The 19,490-nt window shown below is 44.4% G+C and overlaps 1 protein-coding gene across 3 annotated transcripts in view; it reads left to right on the forward strand.

Annotated features, from left to right (window-relative positions):
- The window catches only part of ESRRB (estrogen related receptor beta), a 158,895-nt gene that overhangs the window by 36,931 nt on the left and 102,474 nt on the right, over positions 1-19,490 (forward strand). The window contains exons 2-3 of one of the 3 annotated variants that reach the window (XM_074585330.1): positions 3,006-3,080; positions 3,183-3,274. The exons of the other annotated variants lie outside the window; for them this stretch is intronic. The gene's annotated coding sequence lies outside the window, so the exon portion shown is untranslated. The remainder of the gene's footprint in view (positions 1-3,005; positions 3,081-3,182; positions 3,275-19,490) is intronic. 3 annotated transcript variants of the gene reach the window in all.

The raw sequence follows: 19,490 nt of genomic DNA on the forward strand, positions 1-19,490 counted from the left end.
GCTAAATGACATTTGTCTAGTTTTGGATACCAGGAATAGTCTTGTCTTACATCCTTTTAAAGCTAGATTAAAGAACTTTCCACTATTAAATTTTCCCCCACTTACAATTAGATCAGGTCACCCCTTAGCCTATTCTTGGAATTAAATTTATTATGCTTCTCAGATCTCTTACCGGATAGACTTTGTTTCAAGCAGGTATTAGTTTGACAGCAGCATGCTTTTCAGTTCAGTAATTTACGTCTTTCAATCTCATTCTGTCTCAACCATGTCATAGTTTACCTACCCTACAAAAGGGGAAGTTTTCAAAGAAAAATACCGCAGATGTGAGTGCTTTTAAGAAACCATTTGACATTGCTAATGGTTTTATAACTTTCACAACTGCTGTAATGTGGGGGTCATATGTCATGTAGAAGTATTTGTGTACACGTGGATTTATAGTAATCCTGCTTGTGGTCAGTTTGAATTAGACTAACCTTTTGGCGTTTTTAACCCAGATCAGCTCCTCAATCTGAGCTGTACAAACCCATGTGTTAACACAAGGGAGGAGGCAGGACAAATGTGGCTCAGGTGGGAAGGATGATGGGACCTCCTCTTTCAGAGGTGGATTAAAAAGATACTGCAGCCTATGTAGAGAGACTTCATTGTTCTACAATCCGATTTGTAAAAGCTAAACTCTAAATGAAATAAATAGGCAAGAACAATGCTCTTTGAATGTAACACACTTATGTTATTTGTAGCAAATTAAAGCAAAATCTACACTTCTGCAGAGGGGAGGAAGAGATGCAATTCTTTCATTGCTAAATTTTAAATAAAAATCTTATACTAAAATCTCCCCAAGAAAGAAACTGAATACGTTCTGAAGCCTTTGGGCTTTGCCCATACTGTATGTGGCTGAATGTAGTTGTGTTGCTCCAGGAAGAATCTGGGGAAGAAATCCTGGCTTGGGTGCTTCTACATTCGTAGTTTTCCCACTTTGCGCAGGAATGGATGTTAAGAACAGAGTTACCTCAAGGAAGTTGTGGTGTGAAAGAGAGTGAGTTTCACACAAGGCCAGAGCTAGTAGCCTGTTGTTTAGGGCCTGAGATAGTCAATCTGGCGGGGAATGGACTTTCTTCTCTCTTGCAGGATTTTAAAATATTTGATTATTTCTTCTGATGTCTCCCCCTGACCTGCCTGCTATAATGCCGTGAAAAGGCCACCTTCTTTCATCCCCCTTTGCTAGGATATTAAGGCTAGTCAAAACCAGACCCTGTGAATGGATGTAGTAATGAAGCCCATTCATCAGCCTCAAATGCATGTGGCCTGTACCTCCATAATTTTACCATGAGTTTTACTCCTCTTCTATTAGATTAGAATTTGATTATCAAGAGAGCAATTTTAAGTGCTTTAGCAAAGAATTCTGGAATCAGTTGGTAGATATATTGAATTGCTTGTATATTCACTATAGCTGTATCACTAAAAAGAAAATACTTGGATTATGAAATCAAGGTAACGGGGCTTCATGCAGCAGAATTGCAGCTGCTGGAGTGAAATATACCCTTCTTTGTACTTTCTCTGAATAATGTGATTGTTTGTGATATGGCCAGTCTAAGATTTACGGAAATAACTTCTCAGCTGTTGTATACCAGTACAGCTGTGGTGAAACCAAATGAGCTGTGCTTCTATACACCACACTACAATTTGGCCCTTGGTGTCGTCAGGTGGATGTTTCCTTGCTTTTAAGTGGTGAGGTTTTGTACATGCAATAAGTAACTATAGGGTTGTTAGCAACTTAAATCAACCCTAAGTGTGGTTCTAGCAGAGGGTTTTACTTTCAGACTGTACCTACACGAGGGGAAATATTCCCATCAGGTACGTGGAACACAGTGAAGAACTGAATGAGAGAGTGTGGGGGAGTGATGGGGAAGTCTGATCTGAGTTGGCATTGTAGCACAACAGACCAAGGGGGCAAAGGCTGCAAATGTTGGCCTTTGTATGAGATTTGATTGTGTTGTATGTAGGCAGGACACAGTGAAGCAATGAGGTAGCGTTCTTGCTTTGTACGATTCTGGTGAGACTTTCAGCTCTGGGCACTAGCAGCAAAAATGCAGAGGAAACTTGGAAGGTAGTAAGAGAAGAACAACAAAAATGATGACAGAGCTGGAGGGATTGTTTTTATGAGGGAAGATCAAAAGAACTAAATATGTGGAGCTTGGCTAAGTGATGACTAAGAAGGGAACATGAAAACTACCTACAACTGTTTGAAGGATATAAACACTAGAGGTGAGCAAACAGCAGGGAGAAATAGTCTGTGAATTTGAAAGTCATTTTCAGTTCAACTCCGTTTCCACCTTTTAGTGCTTACTTTCTGTTAAGACTTGTGCTTTACTGAAAACATTTTCAGGGAGAAGCACACTCGTATATTCAAATGCTTCAGTATCTGCAAGGGAATTCTGAAATGTAAGTTCAAGCTTAAAATTTGAAATTTGCTCTGGCTTACATAAGTCACCTAGTGTGTAGTACATTGCACTAATCAACAGTATGCAAATTTTCTGCATGGCAAGTCAAATATGTGGTTGCAAACTGTACTTTCAGTTTTAACATGGTAGTTGTGTGCTTCCCTGATAGAATTATTTAGTTAACTGAGCAATGGAGGATAGGTTTGCACAAAAAGGTGAGGCATTTGCTTTTGTTGACAGGCTGTATATTATAAATGGTGTAATTTGCATGTTGATCTGTTGGAGAAGGTATTTTTTTCTTTGACAAGAGTTAAAAGTGACTAGAGCCCAAAACAAGGGTGTGCTATGTATGTAAGGGCTGTTGGTGCAGTTTTATGAAGTTGTCCAGGTGCACTCATGCACTGTGAGGGAGATATTTTCTATCTTTTCTGTGTACAATTCATCAGCTGAGAAAGGTGAATTTAGCTCCTGTGACCCCCCATGGACAGTTAGAGCAATTGAATTAAGAAGAAATTTCAGGATGAGTTTAAGAAAATGTGTTAATGGTGAAATTTTCTCCTCCTGGAGGTCCGCTTGTCATTTAAAGCACTTGGGCAAAGCAATGGAAGTGGTTGCTGGACAAGCATCAGGTAAACTAATTTGGTAAGTCATTTTCAACTTTGGTGATTTGTGATTTCAGGCATTATAATTCTGTGTTAATACTCATCAACAGGCTTTTCTAAGCATCTTTCCCTATTAATGCAGGATTGATGCGTGCTGCCCAGCGAATGACAAGAAATACACGGTCGGCTGTGAAAATACACTCTTTAAGAAAATGCCTCTGGAAATTACCGTGTGTATGTATGCACGCATGCGTCAATCCATACTGTACACAGAAACTACAGGCATTGACCTATGCAAACACACACCAAATTATCGCTTCGTATAAACAAATTAGCATGCTTTAAAAGGTGAAAAGCTCTATAAAATTGTCTGCCCTGTTGTTTATGGTGTGAACAGAGGATGCACTACATTACAGAGGAGCTCACATTTCTCTCTTCTCCCTCCCTCTCTAAATGGACGTGTGCTCCGTCCGTTTCACCATTGTTCCTGCCAGCCTGATCCCAGCAGGGGTTCCCTAATTAGCAATCTCTTCATTTCCAATCAAAGCACAAAGCGGCCCCAAAAGCCTCTCTTTATGAGGGAGCTGAGCGGTGGCTGGGGACGTGGAGTGGGATAATTGCCTTCGCCACTGGCAGCAGTAAGCAGCCTGGCTAATTCATTATTGTAATAACTTTGCTTGTCCTTGGGGAGGGGGGGCTAGGGTGAGGAGGACTGAGCCTGATGGTGCTAGCTGAGGACAGGGGGAAGGGGGAATCCAGCCAGAATTCAGGTAGAAGACGGGAACAACTGGCAGGAAAGGAGAAACTATTCAAGATTTTTCTGTCTGTCCCCCCGAAAAATTTGACGATGATGTTAATTTGTGGCATGGCAGCCAGTGCTCCCTGAGCAAGACTGCTAGCAGCACCCCTCTGCTCTGCCCTTGTCATGCTCACAGAGAGGGCTGTCTGGAAAGGCATATAACTTGGCCCTAGGACTGCTGGGGAGGCTGGAGCTTGGTGGATGAGCAAGACTCAGGAGTTGCCTCTCAGTCCAGATAGGAAAAGTTGACACTCAAGCATTGAAGTAAGGCTGAATGTCCACACCCAGCAGTTTGTGGCTTTCAGTGATGCACAAAAAGTCACTGGTCCTTATGTGGAGATTGCATGTTGTATTTCTTCGACAGAGCCAGGATCCGGCAAATCCTACGGCAGAGCATTGTTCTTTTCTATTGTCTCTTTAAAATACCTTTAATCACTTACCTGTCTTCATGTGGGCTGCAGCTTTGACTTTGCTGGAGCTCTGTTGGCTTTCAATAGCAATTGAGGCTCTGCCCTTGTGAACAGGCCACTAGGCTGAGATGCCAGGAACTGCCGGAGCTGCTGAAGGGAACAAGCAGTGGTGGTAGTTACTTCCTCTTATTTAAGCGAAACATCTGTGTGTGGCACAGTAAGTTTATTAGGTTTTTGGTTTTGAAATGGGTACCTATTATAAGTAGGTAAACCCAGTCATGTGTTTCCAGACCCCCTGGTTCTTCTTTTTTGTTTCTTTGTGCTTATCTCAGATTGGTGTGGCAGGGTCTTGGCTACTCTAGCTGACTGATAGGACAGCTCCTTTTCCAAATTCCTTTGAGCTGTTACTGCTGTGTACATTCATTGAGCCCATCACTCTGAGACTGTCACCATTCATGTTTCTGCACTGAGATGGCTGGTAATGTAGCTATGTATTTTACTGTCAAAGTTTTTTTTCACTGAAAATTATTATTTCTGACATAAAATAAAACTAAAGAAACAGTGACATCAAAGGGCAAGTGCCAAACATACAAATTTGTGTATGGCAGGAGCAGTTTAACATTAAATTCTACCACTGTGTTAGTGAACACTTCATTCTGCAGCTATTTATGTTGTATCTGTGTTATGGAGAGGCACATGGAGCAAGTGCTCAGCCTGATGGGCATTTCAATTATACCTAACAGATCCTTTGATTCCAAAAGAGTTTAGTCACCTAAGATGGAAATGCTTATTGGGAGCAGATGTTTTGGGGGTAGTTGAATGAGGCAATGGAGAACTAATAGGTGTTTGAAGCAGAATTAATAGTTGGCATTGTCCTGATCCCTGTCACCAGTGCTATTTTTGCAGCTGCCTTGTGCTAGTTGCTGTCTAGCAGGTTTCTCCACCTCTGTCTTCTCCACCTCTTGACCAGACATTCAACTTCTTGGAGGCTGTGCTGCCTGCAGCCAAAGGAATGTCAGCTCACTGAGCTGACGAGCAAGAACAAATTTCCTCTGCTTGGTACCAATGTGCGCGAGCAGTCCACAGTGGTGATGCTAGAGTCCCAAGAAAAAATATGTCTTCTGATTTTTGTTTTTCCGTTATCAGTGCTGTAGTCCTGGTTGCATCGTGCTCCTTGCTGTCCAATGTAACACCGTACAGGGAGAAAGGTTCAAAGAGGCCAATCAGTGTGCACAATGACTATTGTGGGTGATTACAATCACTTGTTGTATGTCCTGTGTCATTTCTATGCTTCTGGATCCTTTTTGTCAAAGGATCATTGTAGCAGTGATGAGGGAATTTCACATCTCTCACAGCTTGCCCAGGTAATGAGTTGTAGCAGTAACAGCACATAGGGTTGAGGTGAGCTCATGTAGGTAACCCTGTCTACTAGAAATTGAAATATTCCCATTTGTACATTTGTGGGATTCTCCATCGTGTGGTATGTCCTACCCTTGATTTGCATTTATGCCTCTAGCCTTTTGAGAGCACTTTAACTCTGTGGAAAGGGTGGTGACCAAAAGTTAGAGCCACACAGTGTCTAGACTCTTCAAATGGATTGTTTTCTTTCCTTGTGTTTCCAACTGCTCAGGAATGAGGATAATCTTGAATCCCTTTCCTGATGGTTTAAGAGGCTATGGACCTTTTGGTAGATAAACTAGAGACAGGTAGTTCAAAGGGCTGAAAGACATCTGATGTACAGCACACTGGCATAAAGTTGATGGGATGCCAGGATACGGGCAAGGGTGGGTGAATTGGAGTAACAATGAGCAGTTTAGTCTTGACTTCTCTTCACTTTTAGTCCGAGACCCTAAATTGTTGCATTGTTAGCAATTGCTTGTGGAGAGGTAAGGAATTGTGGCAATGGGCATGAGAAGGAATATTAATGATCCAATTTCCATTTGGGTTCCACTCCAAGGCCTCGCTGGGTGATGTGCATTTTTAATCATAACAAACCAGAATGAGAAGGAGTTGTTTGCAGTAAAGCAGACCTGTGTGTGGAGCCACAGAGTGTGACACCATCTCAGACCTCTGCCTGCTGCTCAGAGGAGGCACTCGCACAAGGGTACTGTGCTTGAGTGCCACCACAAACTAGGTTGGACTGTGATCACAGTAAAAAACAAAACCAGGATCACAGCTAGAAATGGATCCAGGGAGGGAGTCTACTAACTATCTTGAATAGCCTGAAGCTCTTGACCAGAAGAATCACTAAATTCGACTGGAGCTTTGGATCAAAACTGTCCCTGATCTGAAAAAGGCAGAAATACAATTTTTAGATGCTAGAGAGCATCGTGCTGTAGCCGTGCTGAATTTCCTGATAGCTACTTTTTGCAGTCTTGATGGTTTCTGTGGTAGGGTCTTCTCACTTGTTTGTGTTTCTGGAAAGTGATTTCTCTGACTTTCAAGGGCATGTGGTCTCGCTGAGTGATGTGCCCATCAGCAAGACTGCTTTGATCCTTTCAGTCTTAGAGACACAGATTTTGAGAGAATTTGGGAGAACCCTGGAGGTTTTCTTTACCCTCGGAGGTACTTTTCATTCTGAACTTTCAGCCACAGAGAGCTTTGCTGTATTTCCTTGGGAGCCCATCACCACATGGTTCAAGCAGCCATTAGGAGTTGCTGTTGAGAGACATGAAGTCCCTCTTGCCTGGGGCTAAGTATTCTGTGATCGTTTAGCAGTGGGACATGCAGCTCTGTGCTCGATACACATTTGAGAATTTGCCAGCTATGTACCCTAACTTACCTGCTAAGCTTCAAGCTCTGCGTCGCAGGACAGGTCCCTCTTTACTTGTCCTTTATCTTTTACTCTGTCTTGGTGACTGTGTAACTGCTTTGTCTGTAGGGTTAAATGGCTAATAGTCACTTACACCAGTGTTTTAGTCCCACAGTTGTCTAGTGTATGTGAGAATATGGTGCAGAAGCAGCCGTTTTGTGGAAGATTTGTCTGATACATCTCTGGCAGAAGAAGAAGCAGTGTAGTTTTCTCAATATAGGACTTACAGTGCACACTAAGCAGGACAGTCTTTCCATCTAGCAGAGGGCAGGGTTGCCACAGATACTCTTTCACTATAGTGCAGGAGTTCTGGGAGGAAGAAATACTTGTCTCGCATCCCCTCAAGTGTATATTAAGGCCAGAAGTAAGCACTGATTTTCTTCTTGGAGTTCTCAGCAGCCATTGGGTTGCTTCCCTACATGTTAGTGGTAATGCAAACTAGGGGAAAGGGTTGAAGTACTGCATGCCTAGCCTTTGTAGCATCATGTTTTGTGTATCTGGCAGAGGAAAGGTGGCTAGTGTTTGATATCCCAGTACTCTTGCTCATTATTTTCAAGTAAACAAGGTGGGGAATCTGGAAGAGACATGAGAAAACTCCTGTCCTGGTTTTTATCCCGTTAAACTGGGAGCTAGCATTCTCTGGGATGGTCCATGCTGATGCAGCCATCTGTATTGTGCTGGCTGTGGTTAGAGCATCGGTGGAGAAAGATGGGACTCCTTCTGTTAGAGAAGGAGTTTCTGAAAGAACAGACACCTGCAAAATCAGAGCCAGCCAAGCCACTCGTGTCTGCCCCGGCTCATGCCTGCTGTAGTGCCAGGGAAAAAGCCAGCAGCTTAAAGACTTCTGTTTTGCTTAGGAATAAAAGTTAGATTATTTGTGCTAGAGTTGTTTCACCTGAGGAAGGGAATTCACTGAAGTGGCTGAGGAAGGAATGGGGAGGGGGTGGGAGGAGTTGCCTTTCAACATCCACAGTAGATGCTGCCTCTGGCATAAGTGCCATGGTTGGAGGACAGAGTGAAGGGTTTGTACATGTTGTATTCACGCAGCAAGTCTGGCCCTGAGAGAGGCACCTTTCCACTTGGCAAAGCCGCCCCGCTGTTGCCGCTTGACACCCAAGCAGTTAATACGCCTCCTCTGCAAAAGGCTTTGGTTTGAAATGTTGAAAACTGCAATTCTCTGTGTGCCTATGTGTGTGTGAAGGGGAGGAGACTGAACGGGCAGTGGTCCCCTCCTGGTGGGGGAGGGGGCTGCTAAATGCATATAGCTTGCGGTGATTTTACAAATGCTTTTTGGGGAAGATGGATACCGTTTGCTGAGATAGGTGTTTGTTGCCCAGGCAAAACTCCCAGTGTATTTACAGCAGCTCTGCACAGTCTCTGTGTGTGCGGTAGGTATGCGTGTGTGCATGTACATGCTTGTGTGTGCCTTTATTTCCATGCTCCAGCTGCCTGCCTCTGATTTAAGGGCAGGTTTTATTCCCCAGCTGCCTCAGGGCTCCTCTTTTCTGATTGCATTAAAGTCTCCGTAATTCTCCCCTCATTAATGATTGGCATATTTTTACCTCTCACTAAAGGAGCTTGGAGGCAACTCCCGTGGGGCCCTGCTCGCCAAATGAAACAATTTCATCCTGCTCCAGAAACGCATTAAAAAGGGTTTGTCAGGATCTTATCGCTAGTTAGGGAAAGCTAATCAAATTACTTCTATTTATTAGCTGCCGCAGCAATGTGTCATTCCATCAAGTACAGGTACTGGGACAGGCAGGGATTGCGTGGAGAGCTCCGTGCATCCAGCACTGCTGCCTTGTTCTGCGCAACAGCATCTCTTACCAAGGGAGGCCACAGGGCCAAGAGAGGCTGTGAACTTCCCCGTAACAGTGCTTCTGCTACCATTCCCAGCAGGACGTCCCCTCTGCTCCCCTTCTTCACTCGTCTTTTCCAGGGGACTCCCCAAAGTCCTTTCTCAGTAGCACTTCTGAGCTTTTACCATTGAGTTCATTGCTTCTGCATTTGGTTGATCACTTCTTGCTGTTACTGATCATATTTTGCTATGGACTGTTTCTTTTGAGATGGTTTGATTTTTTTTTATTTTGATTTTTTTTTGGCAAGTTTAACTCAGTATTAAACCAGTCCAGCAACGATTTGTTATGTAGTTTCTCACTGGCCTGGGCTGACAAAGGGGACAGTGGGGCAGGATTATGGCAATTTGGAAAATAGTAGATATAGGTATTTTGTTACTTTATGAGACTTTTAGGACTTTTTTAGTTTTTGTAGTCTGGAAAAATAATTAAAATTGAGTGGGAAAGAAAACAACTGAGGCTTTATTGAATAAACTAGGTCCCAAGGACCTAGCTGGGACTCTTGAAAAGAGCTCCAGCTATTGCTGGACTAATGCTGATTGCATGAGCAGTAGTGGTTTGTGAAGCAGGAGGTGTGAACTCAGACAGATAAAAGCTCACACTTTTATTGATTCCACATGTGTAACATGCATTTCCCTCACGCACAGTGCACTTGTGTTTGCAGCCATGTATGCACTCCCATTCTTGCACATGATCCTGATTCCCAATGTGACTGTGTTTCCTGTGGGCTTGCTCAAAAGGAACATGGAGGCAAGTGCCTGAGATGCACTTTCAAGCTTTATAAAGTATAAATCTACTTCCATCTCTTTACTATTTCTTTCATCTTGAAACTAAGAGCAATGAAATCTGGTGTTTTGGATAAATATGAGTTTGCCAGTGAAAATGGGCTTGTTTCCAGGTAAAGTTGATCTCATATTAGAAAAAAACTCAAGAATAAAACCATTTACTGGATGTATTTGCATGAAGTGAAGTGTGTCTAAATATAGTTACGGTGATTCACGATGATGATATTGCTGTGCACTTCATGTAAACCTTTGCTGTTTCATTTTGTGCATACCAAGAACTTCACCTTAGCACAAAATCCTGGGAGAGCAGTGAAAACACACCATTCCCATGAATAAGTGTCCGTGTAAACACAATGGTGTGCACATCGTGCATGGTGTTGGTTTCATTTAGGGAACGTTTGAGCTGGTTCTCAGCATTTTGCAGTGTATGTACACACATGCATGCTCTGCGTTTGCATAGAAATGATGGAGTGGTTAGAGGTTTGACAGTATTCTAGCACTACAAGCCATGATTTTTGGAGCTAGGTTTGGTGGGGGACAGGCAAGTGCCCCAGCTATTATAACTGTGTGAATTCACTGTACGGTGTGAGTGGCTGCCAACCTGCAGGGGCTCTGGGTGCTGCTCCTGGCAGCAGCAGTGTAGCAGGACTAGTGGGGGAGTCTAGTCCCATCAGCCCCATGCGGTGAGCCACGCTCCAGCATCCTCATTATCCACACAGTTCAAAAGGCAGTCCTGAGCGGTCCGTCACGTCCCACAAAAGGCTGTATCGATTGGTCTGTCGGAGCGTTTCCCGGGGTCCTTTATATCTCTCTGCCTCGTCGTCAGTAATGAAGAGGCCGAGTGCAGGGAGAGTCAGCAGACTCCCAGCTGCTGGGATTTCTTCATCTTCTCATCAGGATTTTAATTAGACACGTCCGAGAGGGCAGCACCGTGTGAGGGCGGGCGGGAGCTTTATCAAGCAGGCCACATCTTTAATTACTGTTTACTGACAGATAACAAGGGAGGGGAGGTGGCAGCAGAGATGGTTGTAGGGGGAAGCAGGGAAAGGACGGCAGTCCCCAGAGTGTGCGCTCAGCAAAGAAGGCCTTTGCTAGGGATGGAGAAGAAATTGTTCCCCTCTCCCCATCCTGCCATGCTATTTACCTGTTGCCAGGGTGAGAAATCTTCCCCTTGCCCCTTTCCTAGGGGGCAGAAGATAGATCTGAAAGGTGTTAAGTGGTAAGGGCCAGAGACACAAAGAATGAAGAGTATAGTTTGGTTAGAGAAAAATGAGAGAACTGTCTCCTCTAAGCTGCCAGGATCCTCAGCTAAGCTGTCCTGTGTCTTCCCAACCTTGGGTAGCCCTGTGGGTTTTCTGACACTGCACATTAGGAAACAAAATTATTTCCTTCTCTTTCTGTCTGGAATTGGCAGCCCTCCTCCCTGCCACCACCACCATTGCTGTTTTGTCCAAAAGAAACCTCCTTCTGTCTTTCCATGTGTCCTCAGCATTGGTGGTATGAGAGCAGTCTGCTCTGCAGCTGCTGCAGACTTCCTCCCTGTTCTCTCATGGCCCAGCTCTCCACCTAGTGTGAACCATGTCTTCAGCCCATCCCTCTTCTGTCTGGCCCCAGAATCCACATCTCTCCCCACCTTTTGTCTCCTCGTTCCCCTTAAGGTGCTTTTTGGGCACCATTTGTAACTCAGCTGCTGTGTCCTGCTGGATCATAGCCCTGTTTTTAGTTTCATGGAGCTGCATCCTGATTGATTTGTGTTATCACAGGTGAATGGTGTTCACAGTCCCCACCAAACCAAGTGGTTGGGCCAGACTGCTGTGGTGGGTCACTGCTCCCTGTCACCGCCAGCCCTTTGGGACATGGGATGCTTGCAGTGGGGTGCAGCAATTGGTGTCCATGTGAGTGGTCCTTTGGTGAGCTGAGCTCAGCAGCCTGTCGCTCTCCACAAATTTGCTATGAAGTTCATGTCACAGTTTTTTCTGCATTTGTATCCACTGTAAGGTAGCCTGGCGCTTCCAAAATACTGTTGCCATCCCAGCATGGAAGATGGCCTGTGCCAGAGCTTGCTTTCCCTTGATGCCAAGAGACTCCCACTGCTCTGAGCAGAACAAGATCTGGAGGATGTGCTTGGGATCAGCAAGGACTTGGTAATTGGACTGTTGTTCTTTCATTTTGCTACGCAGTAGCAAGCAGATTATAGAGCCCGCATGTTATAGATTTCCTGTCATCCCTCATGAATCAAGCTCCACTGTCTTATTTACTGTTGGCCAAGGCCTGTGAATAACATCACCAAGGGATACACTCTCACGCAGTTGTGCAAACAGACAGTACAGAGCAGTTGCATGTGCCTTTGAGCTGCCAGTTCACCTTACCACAAGACCTATGGTAAAGAAGGGCCCTCTGTTTCTGCACAGAATGGCTCCTGGCTTCCCTGGGAGCTCACAGTCCTATGTTTTTAACGACTTCCAGTTTCCTGGGAGATGTTTCATATGAAATCTGGCAGGTTTTCATTCATTGCTTCATTGCTTGTCAGTGAGAAAAGATTGGTTTGTGCTCAAGGCACAGCACTGGAAGTCAGGACCATGGGCACAGCTCTCAGCTTCACCAAGGACAGCTAAGAAATTTTACTACTAGTAGTGTAGTGAATGTAACAGATGATAGCTTTGATTTATCAGAAGATATTTTCTCAAGTTTCCCAAAATTTCAGCTCAAGACTTTGAAAGAGCGTGAGAAATTGAATCCAGCTGAGCGATTTGCCTCAGTGAAGGGCTAACACTTTTTTTTTTTTTTTTGTGACTGCAGTGAGGTGTTACTACTGAATCAATTGGAGTCCCCTAGAAGTGAAGGGAAGTTTGGCTTGTCCACAGCAAGCTAGCCTGCTAGTTGCAACCTTGTTCCTTGTTGCAGGTGTTTTTAAAAAGTCTGTGGCCTTCCAAGTAATAAGGTTGGAGACCCAGAAATGAAGTTAGAGGGACTGAGGTGCTAATTTGTTTCTGTTAGGCAGGTTAATATTTCTGTTATGGAAATCTAGATATTAGGCGAGGTCTGGGGAATTCAGTGGTGCCTGGGGACAGGACAAGAGCTAATGGGCACAAACTTGAGCATAGGAAGTTCCACCTAAACATGAGGAGGAACTTCTTTACTTTGAGGGTGTCAGAGCACTGGAACAGGCTGCCCAGAGAGGTGGTGGATTCTCCATCTCTGGAGACATTCAAAACCCGCCTGGACGCGTTCCTGTGCAGGCTGCTGTAGGTGACCCTGCTCTGGCAGGGGGTTGGACTAGATGATCTCCAGAGGTCCCTTCCAACCCTATGATTCTATGAATGTGTCTTCAAATAGTAAGAGGCTTTGTCCAAGAGGAAGTGGTTAAGCCGTTTGCTATGTCTGTTGTTGGTAGAGCTGGAAGTAAATGGGTTTTGATTGCAATGTGGGAGATTTCAGTTTGATGTTACAAACTTTTATTAGCAGTGATGCAGGTGCATTAGAACAGACTGTCTGAGAAGGGCTGAAAGTTTTTCAGAACAGGCTGGAAAACATCTGTCAAAAATAATGCTGCTATAGTTGATCCTTCATTTGGACAGAGGGATACACCAACCACCTGGGCTGGTCCTAGCCCTATTTTCTGTGACTCTGTGAAATATTAAGATGCGTATAATTTTGTGTGCAGCTGATGTCAGCTTGAGATGGGTGCATGTCTGTATATCAAATAGGCACTATCTCCTATAAGCTACCAGGATAGTGTATGAAGGATTACAAGCAGTCCACTTTCCTTCAAAGGCCTGCCATCCAAACCATGGTAAGTCTTAAAAAGAGATGGCAGCAGCACTCTTTCTTGCTTAACCAACTTCCTTAATTTTTATCTTCATTCTCACTGCCATGTACACAAACAGACTAGTAGCACCACCTTTTTTTACTAGTACTTCCTGTAAAAGGTAGTTGTCCGTACCACTGCCAACCTTTAACCATCTCTGTAAACACTTTCTATGCCTCTGATAGACTTGTTTTGTGGAAATTTTATCAAAACCAGCAATTACATCTATCTATATATAAAAAAATTTTTTTTAAAGAAAAAGTAGGGAGTGTGCCATGTTCTTGAATTATGCCTGCCTTCCATTTAAAAACAAATCAAGAAGATTCCTCTTTGCAAAGCTCTAAATCAGCTTGTGTTTTGGGGACAGCTGGGGCTGCGTCAGGGCAGAAGCAGTGTCAGTAAATGTGGCCACCAAAAAGTAATGGAAAGACAGGGCAACAGGAGTTGGGCAAAAAGAGGAGAGGAAGCAAATAGTTATAAGCAGCTGTTGAACAAGGAGGCCAGGGTTGTGGAGTGTGGGGGAATGCAGTTTGGAGGGGTGAGATGAGAGCAAAGCAAGGGGATGGGGTGAGACGACAAAGGCAGTAAAGAGAGAAAAAGTAGGCTGGGATGGTCTGGAGAGGAGGAGAGCAAGAGGCATGACTTGGATTGAATGGTTGGAAGAGCCTCTGAATCATTATTCTTCAGGTGTCATCAGTGTCTGAAATTCACCCACTGTTTCACACTCCTCAGGTTAGTCTTCACAAAGAGGATGAGCTACCCTTGCAGCTCATTTACTCCATTACCTTGGTTGTAGTGGTCCACGTGGTGGATTCATCTCTCCTGATAATCCACAAAAGTGTCATTGTGATGCTTCATAAGGGAATTTGTTCTCTGTAAAGGAAACAACAAACTCCGTGAAAAGGGTGCTAATGCAAGAACTGGAAGCTGGGGAAAGACCAGTTACCTTCTGTGTGCGCTTCTGTCTACTTGACTGTGTGTCGTATACAACTCATGTTTTAGCTACGTCACTGCGTGCTGTTTCTTCCAGAGGACCCCTGCCTCATTCACTGTATGTGATGGACCTGCTCTGAGATAAATCAGAGTTGCACAGTGAAAGACACCATCTGTAGGACCCCTGACTCATTTGTCAGGTGTGTACTGAGTGAGACAGGGGAACTGCAGGAAAGAAAGGGAAGCTTTTAGAGCTGAGACAGTGAAATTCTGACCTGCTAGTTGACTCTTTTTCTCTGGCCACTTCTGTATGACAGTTTTCAGGTTTTTTGAATCAGCTGTTGTGCCAGTGGTTGTATAATTGTGCATTCCTTATTTTGCAGGGGACCTTTTCGATCCCAAAGGACCTGCTTTACAGAAACACTGAGTGCTTACAGCTGCAAATGAAGTGAATGGGAATCCACTGAACCTAAAGTGCTATACAAGCACACATCAGTCAGGCTGTTGGTGTCTCAGACTGGGCACCCAGAATTAGCAAATATATTTTAATACTGTCTTCAGTCATTCACCCAGAAAACGGGAATAAAAATACCCCCTCCCCTCAGAGGTGTGTGAAAACAAATGATCTTGGGCTCGTGAAGCTCTTGGACAGTGTAATGATAAGCCCATAGTAAAATACATAAGGAAATGAATAAATCTCTAGAGCCAGGTTTGAATAATGTGTGGTAAATAAGGCCTGGGGCCACGTACTGAACAATGAGCAGAAACCAGCATCTCAAAAAGCTGCTCATTACATGGGAACAGTCCCTTCTGGGTGCAGTCTGAGATGGAAAAAAATATGATCGTGTAATTAAGGGCTATATTTCTCACAAGTAAGCACAATCGTGGCATTTCCTAATTCTTGACTTAGTTTGTAGTTTACCGTCTTTAACATACAGTTTTTTGTTTGTCTTTGGTCCTGTCATGCTTTGCAGATTTATGTGCTGTAAGATGGTGTTGTCCTGGTCTCTCCATTTGGATTAAGTGTTGCCATTTCATGTAGTTGCAAATCAGCTAATTGCAGGTGGTCAAAACCTGCTCATCTTCTATATTATGTATTTCACAAATTGTAATCTCCACTGAGGTGCAGATTTGTGTGAATGAGAAAGGCAGATCTGACCCTGTAATTTGCCTTCATGAGCAAAACTGACACCCAGATGCTGCTGTTCTTAACAGTGAAGGAACTGAGGATAGTTGAGATCTTACAACTCGCTAGCAGTAATTAAAACAATAAGACCCACAGTAATTTTCCTATGCAGCAATATGCAAGGGAGGAGAATGTCACTAGGGCTATGAAATTACTTTAAAAAGTCTTTGCTGTAATGGGTGGAGGAAGAATGGCAAAGCTTAAGCTCCTAGTGAAAGTATGTGGAAATGTAATTTTAAATAACCACACTTTTGATGACTGATTATGTGCATGTTTAGGAACAAATATATAATGACTCTAATGGTAATGGAGTAGTGTTAAAATCTATCAAGTTGAGTGTTAATGGTGCTGGGATGATCACTGTCCAAACCTAATACTGGTTAACCTTTCCGTGACGTGTCTGGTATTTGCTATAATTCCAAGGGAGAATGTTACGAATAGTACGAGAAGTGGAGCTGGGACACATACCCCTGACATGTTGTTGGTAGGTAGTAGAATTGTCAATTGCAAACGTTTAAGAAACGTACCCTAAAATCTTTTTCTCTTATATTCTCCCCTTCTTTTCACAATCTCAAATACCATAAGAATTCATTTATGCTTTAGAATGTGATGCCTCTCAAGGATGACTACTATCATTGTTGGCCAGTTGACGACTTGGAAAGCACTGGTTTCCACATGTGCTACAGATAATGGTTCCTTCTGGAAATGAAGTAATCCAAACCTATCAAATACATTTTAATCTGTGTAAGAGGCTGAGTGAGTGTCTTTCGTGCAGTGGTTTAACTTCTCAGTTTTAACAGTTTCATCAGAAAAATGTATTGTATAGTTTAAAGAGGACAGAACAAAAAGCGATGCCAGGGTACCCAGGAGAAGGAACTCTGACAAAAATCTCCTCAGGCAGGGCCTGGCACTACTAGCCAAAGGAGAGAGGAAAGGGCAGTTAAAAAAAATAAAACAGTCTGTTCTTGTAGTGGTCAGACAGCAAGATGCAGTACGTATGCTGGGTGGGAGCCATCAATAAGAGCTGATTTCCCCATGGGATATGCAGACCTGGACTATCAAAGTAAACTGGGGCTGGGACAAACAGATGTTATGCCAGACACGTCAGCAGAGCTAGTCTGTTTTGCATAGGCTCCTGATCTTACTTGGCATGCTTTAAACTCTTTCTTTTCTGAATCTCAGGGTGCAATATAGCCATTATGATTTCATCTTAACTGCTCTGTTCTTCGCGTATGGTGCAACTCGGGTACTACTTCTAACCCACACAAAGGGGAAACAGAGACACAAGGTGGGGTGTTGCCAGGTGCACAGCTCCTGAGTGTGCAACCTCAGTCACACACCTCTGCCTCCCTTGGATGTGAGAGAAGGAAGAGGGGCTGTGGGGGGCACTGCGTTACCGAAGTGAACAGTCTTTCCCTACAGGTGTCTTATTGATGGAGTTTTGAAAACACCATCCTGAGGCATCTCTGGACAACAGACACTCTGCCCTCTGGAAAACCAACTTAGGATACACTGGGCAAAGTGAACCTGAACTGGTTCGTTTTCCCATGGCCATTTTCATACTGGCCAGTGGCTGCCACACCACTGTGGCAGTGTAGAGGTAAGGTCAGCCCTTGGAATCGCAAAAACGGCGTGTGACTGGAGGATGTGATCCTAACTGTGCTCAGGGGCAGGCAAGTCAGAGTCTCACTCTTTACAGACCTGCCCAGTGGAAAATGTTTATTTGCCGCTTTGGATCCACAATGTATGAGAAAAGAATAAAAGTTACTTAACCTCCAATGTGAGGAAAATCACCTGACTGAGCAGGACACAGAGGACAAATGGAACAGAGGGCCTTACCCTGCCCAGCTAGGAGGGATGGGGAAACAGAGGTGAGACACAGGATCAGATTCGTTACTTATTATTTATTATTCATTTTCTAATTTTTCCCTTGCTCGGATTCCACGATTGCTGGAAATAAAGGCTCCTGTAGCTGTCTGGGTGCATCTGTGACATTGACTCTGTCTTTGAGATGGGGAGCACCCTCTGGTGGTTAAGGATAATCTGACATTTCCTGAGATTGGCACCCATCATCCCTGCAAGCTGCCAGTTAAACTGGGCGTGAGGCAATGCTGTCTTTCTGTCACTGCTGGGCTGGGTGTTTGAGGCTCTGACTTTCTAACCTAGGAATCTGAGTTGACGCCTTGGGAAGCCTTTTTGCCCTGTGAAAAGGGTGTAAGGTGTCTGAGTTCTCCCTGCCCTGCTGTTGGGCAAAAGCTCACATTCAGACCCTTCTTGCTTTTTCCTGGTGAGAGGGCGAGTAAAGTTCAGTTTGCTTCATTAGTTTCCGGCAGACACAAAATCCGTCCCTGGCTCTCTCCTTAGGGACTGCTGTTCCCTGCCTCCGCTCTTGCTCCTGTCTCCCGAAAGCACCAGTCTTGCACCCAGAGCTCTCCCCATTCCAGCTCTGGCTGGATTTGCTCTGCTGAGGTACTAAAGCCAGCACAGTACAGTCCCTTGCAGGGAGCACAGGAATTCAGCTCAGGTTTCCCTTCTCCTTCCCTAAGTGGATTAACAGGCTGAGGGGATCGTCTCTGCCTGCCTGACTCAATCTTCATTAGCTAACATGTTTCGCCAGCCGCAGTCACATCCTGGTCTGGAGAGCTGTTTGACAGGAGCGGATTCTGGCTCCAGCCTCCCACAAAGGCGGTTGCATCTTCTGAGAGGGTTTTCTTGATAGCAGGGCTCTGTGGGCTGCCCTGGGTGGTAGGGATGCAGGGCAGCAGTGCTGCAAGATGTGCCTCGTTGCTCTACGCAGTGTTCACTTTACCATAACTAATCTGCATCCTCTGCTGACTGTGACCTGCACCCCTATGCGGTGCACATGCTGTACGAGTGTCAGAAAATGTTCTGCGCCTCTGAAGGTGCACCTGCATGTGTTTTTTTTCCCCTTGTGTTTTCCAGCCAAGGGAGAATCCTGAGTATACTGGAATGTCCCTGAAACTTTGGTTAGTTGGCTGTCGCTTCTGCTTGCCCTTTCTCAGGTGCTTATAGGTAGTCAATCTGAATGCAATGTTTCCTAACAAGCTGTGTGCAAGAAACTGACTCTGTCTCCGCAGCCTCCTCTCCTCCCTGCCGTTTTGTGGTACTTGTTAATGGGTGTTGCACCCTTCCACAGGCAGTCATTTATTTTACAAGCGCTGCTGTTTCATCACTCCAGAGAAGATCCTTTATACACCATGAAGTTGTACACTTTAAATTGCATCGATTTGAAAACAATCCATTTAAACTAGTGAAAATCCAAACTGTGGATGCTCTCCTGCTAGTTTGAGGATGCTTCATTTTTGCTCATGAGGTCTCTAAACAGGTTTAGTTTCAATATTAATGAGTGCCTTTTGCACGAGCTTAAGTTAATCTATTTAAAATTATACCTTACGATGTACTGCATTCTCATGCAAGGAAAGCCTGTGAGGAGAGGAGCTGAACACTGGGCATCACTAATACCAAATGCCATTGGGGGACCTTAATGCTGCTGAGCAGTACAGAGGCATTTGGTATCTGTGCAGAGGCCTGAGGGTATCTTAGCAGAAAGAAGAGGCTGCCTTCTGGCTGTCAAATGCGTGTAAATGGGTGCAGATTAAGTCTTGTATTTCTGCAAAACTGAGACTCTGTGAAGGCACAGAGCAAGCTACAGGAATTACTGTGACTGAGGATTCTCAATGGGAAGTGTTTCACAAGGAAGCAAATGTTCTCTTTTCATTTTTGTAACCTGACCATTGTGGTGGTGGTGGGGGGGGGGAAGTTGGTGTGCCAGGCTCTGAAAGGAAGGTCGACTGGCTAGGAACAGAATCAAAATGGAGTTGTTTTTTTTCTTTTGGCAAG

The sequence above is a fragment of the Larus michahellis genome, chromosome 4 (assembly GCF_964199755.1).
Source record: "Larus michahellis chromosome 4, bLarMic1.1, whole genome shotgun sequence".
NCBI classification, from domain to species: domain Eukaryota; kingdom Metazoa; phylum Chordata; class Aves; order Charadriiformes; family Laridae; genus Larus; species Larus michahellis.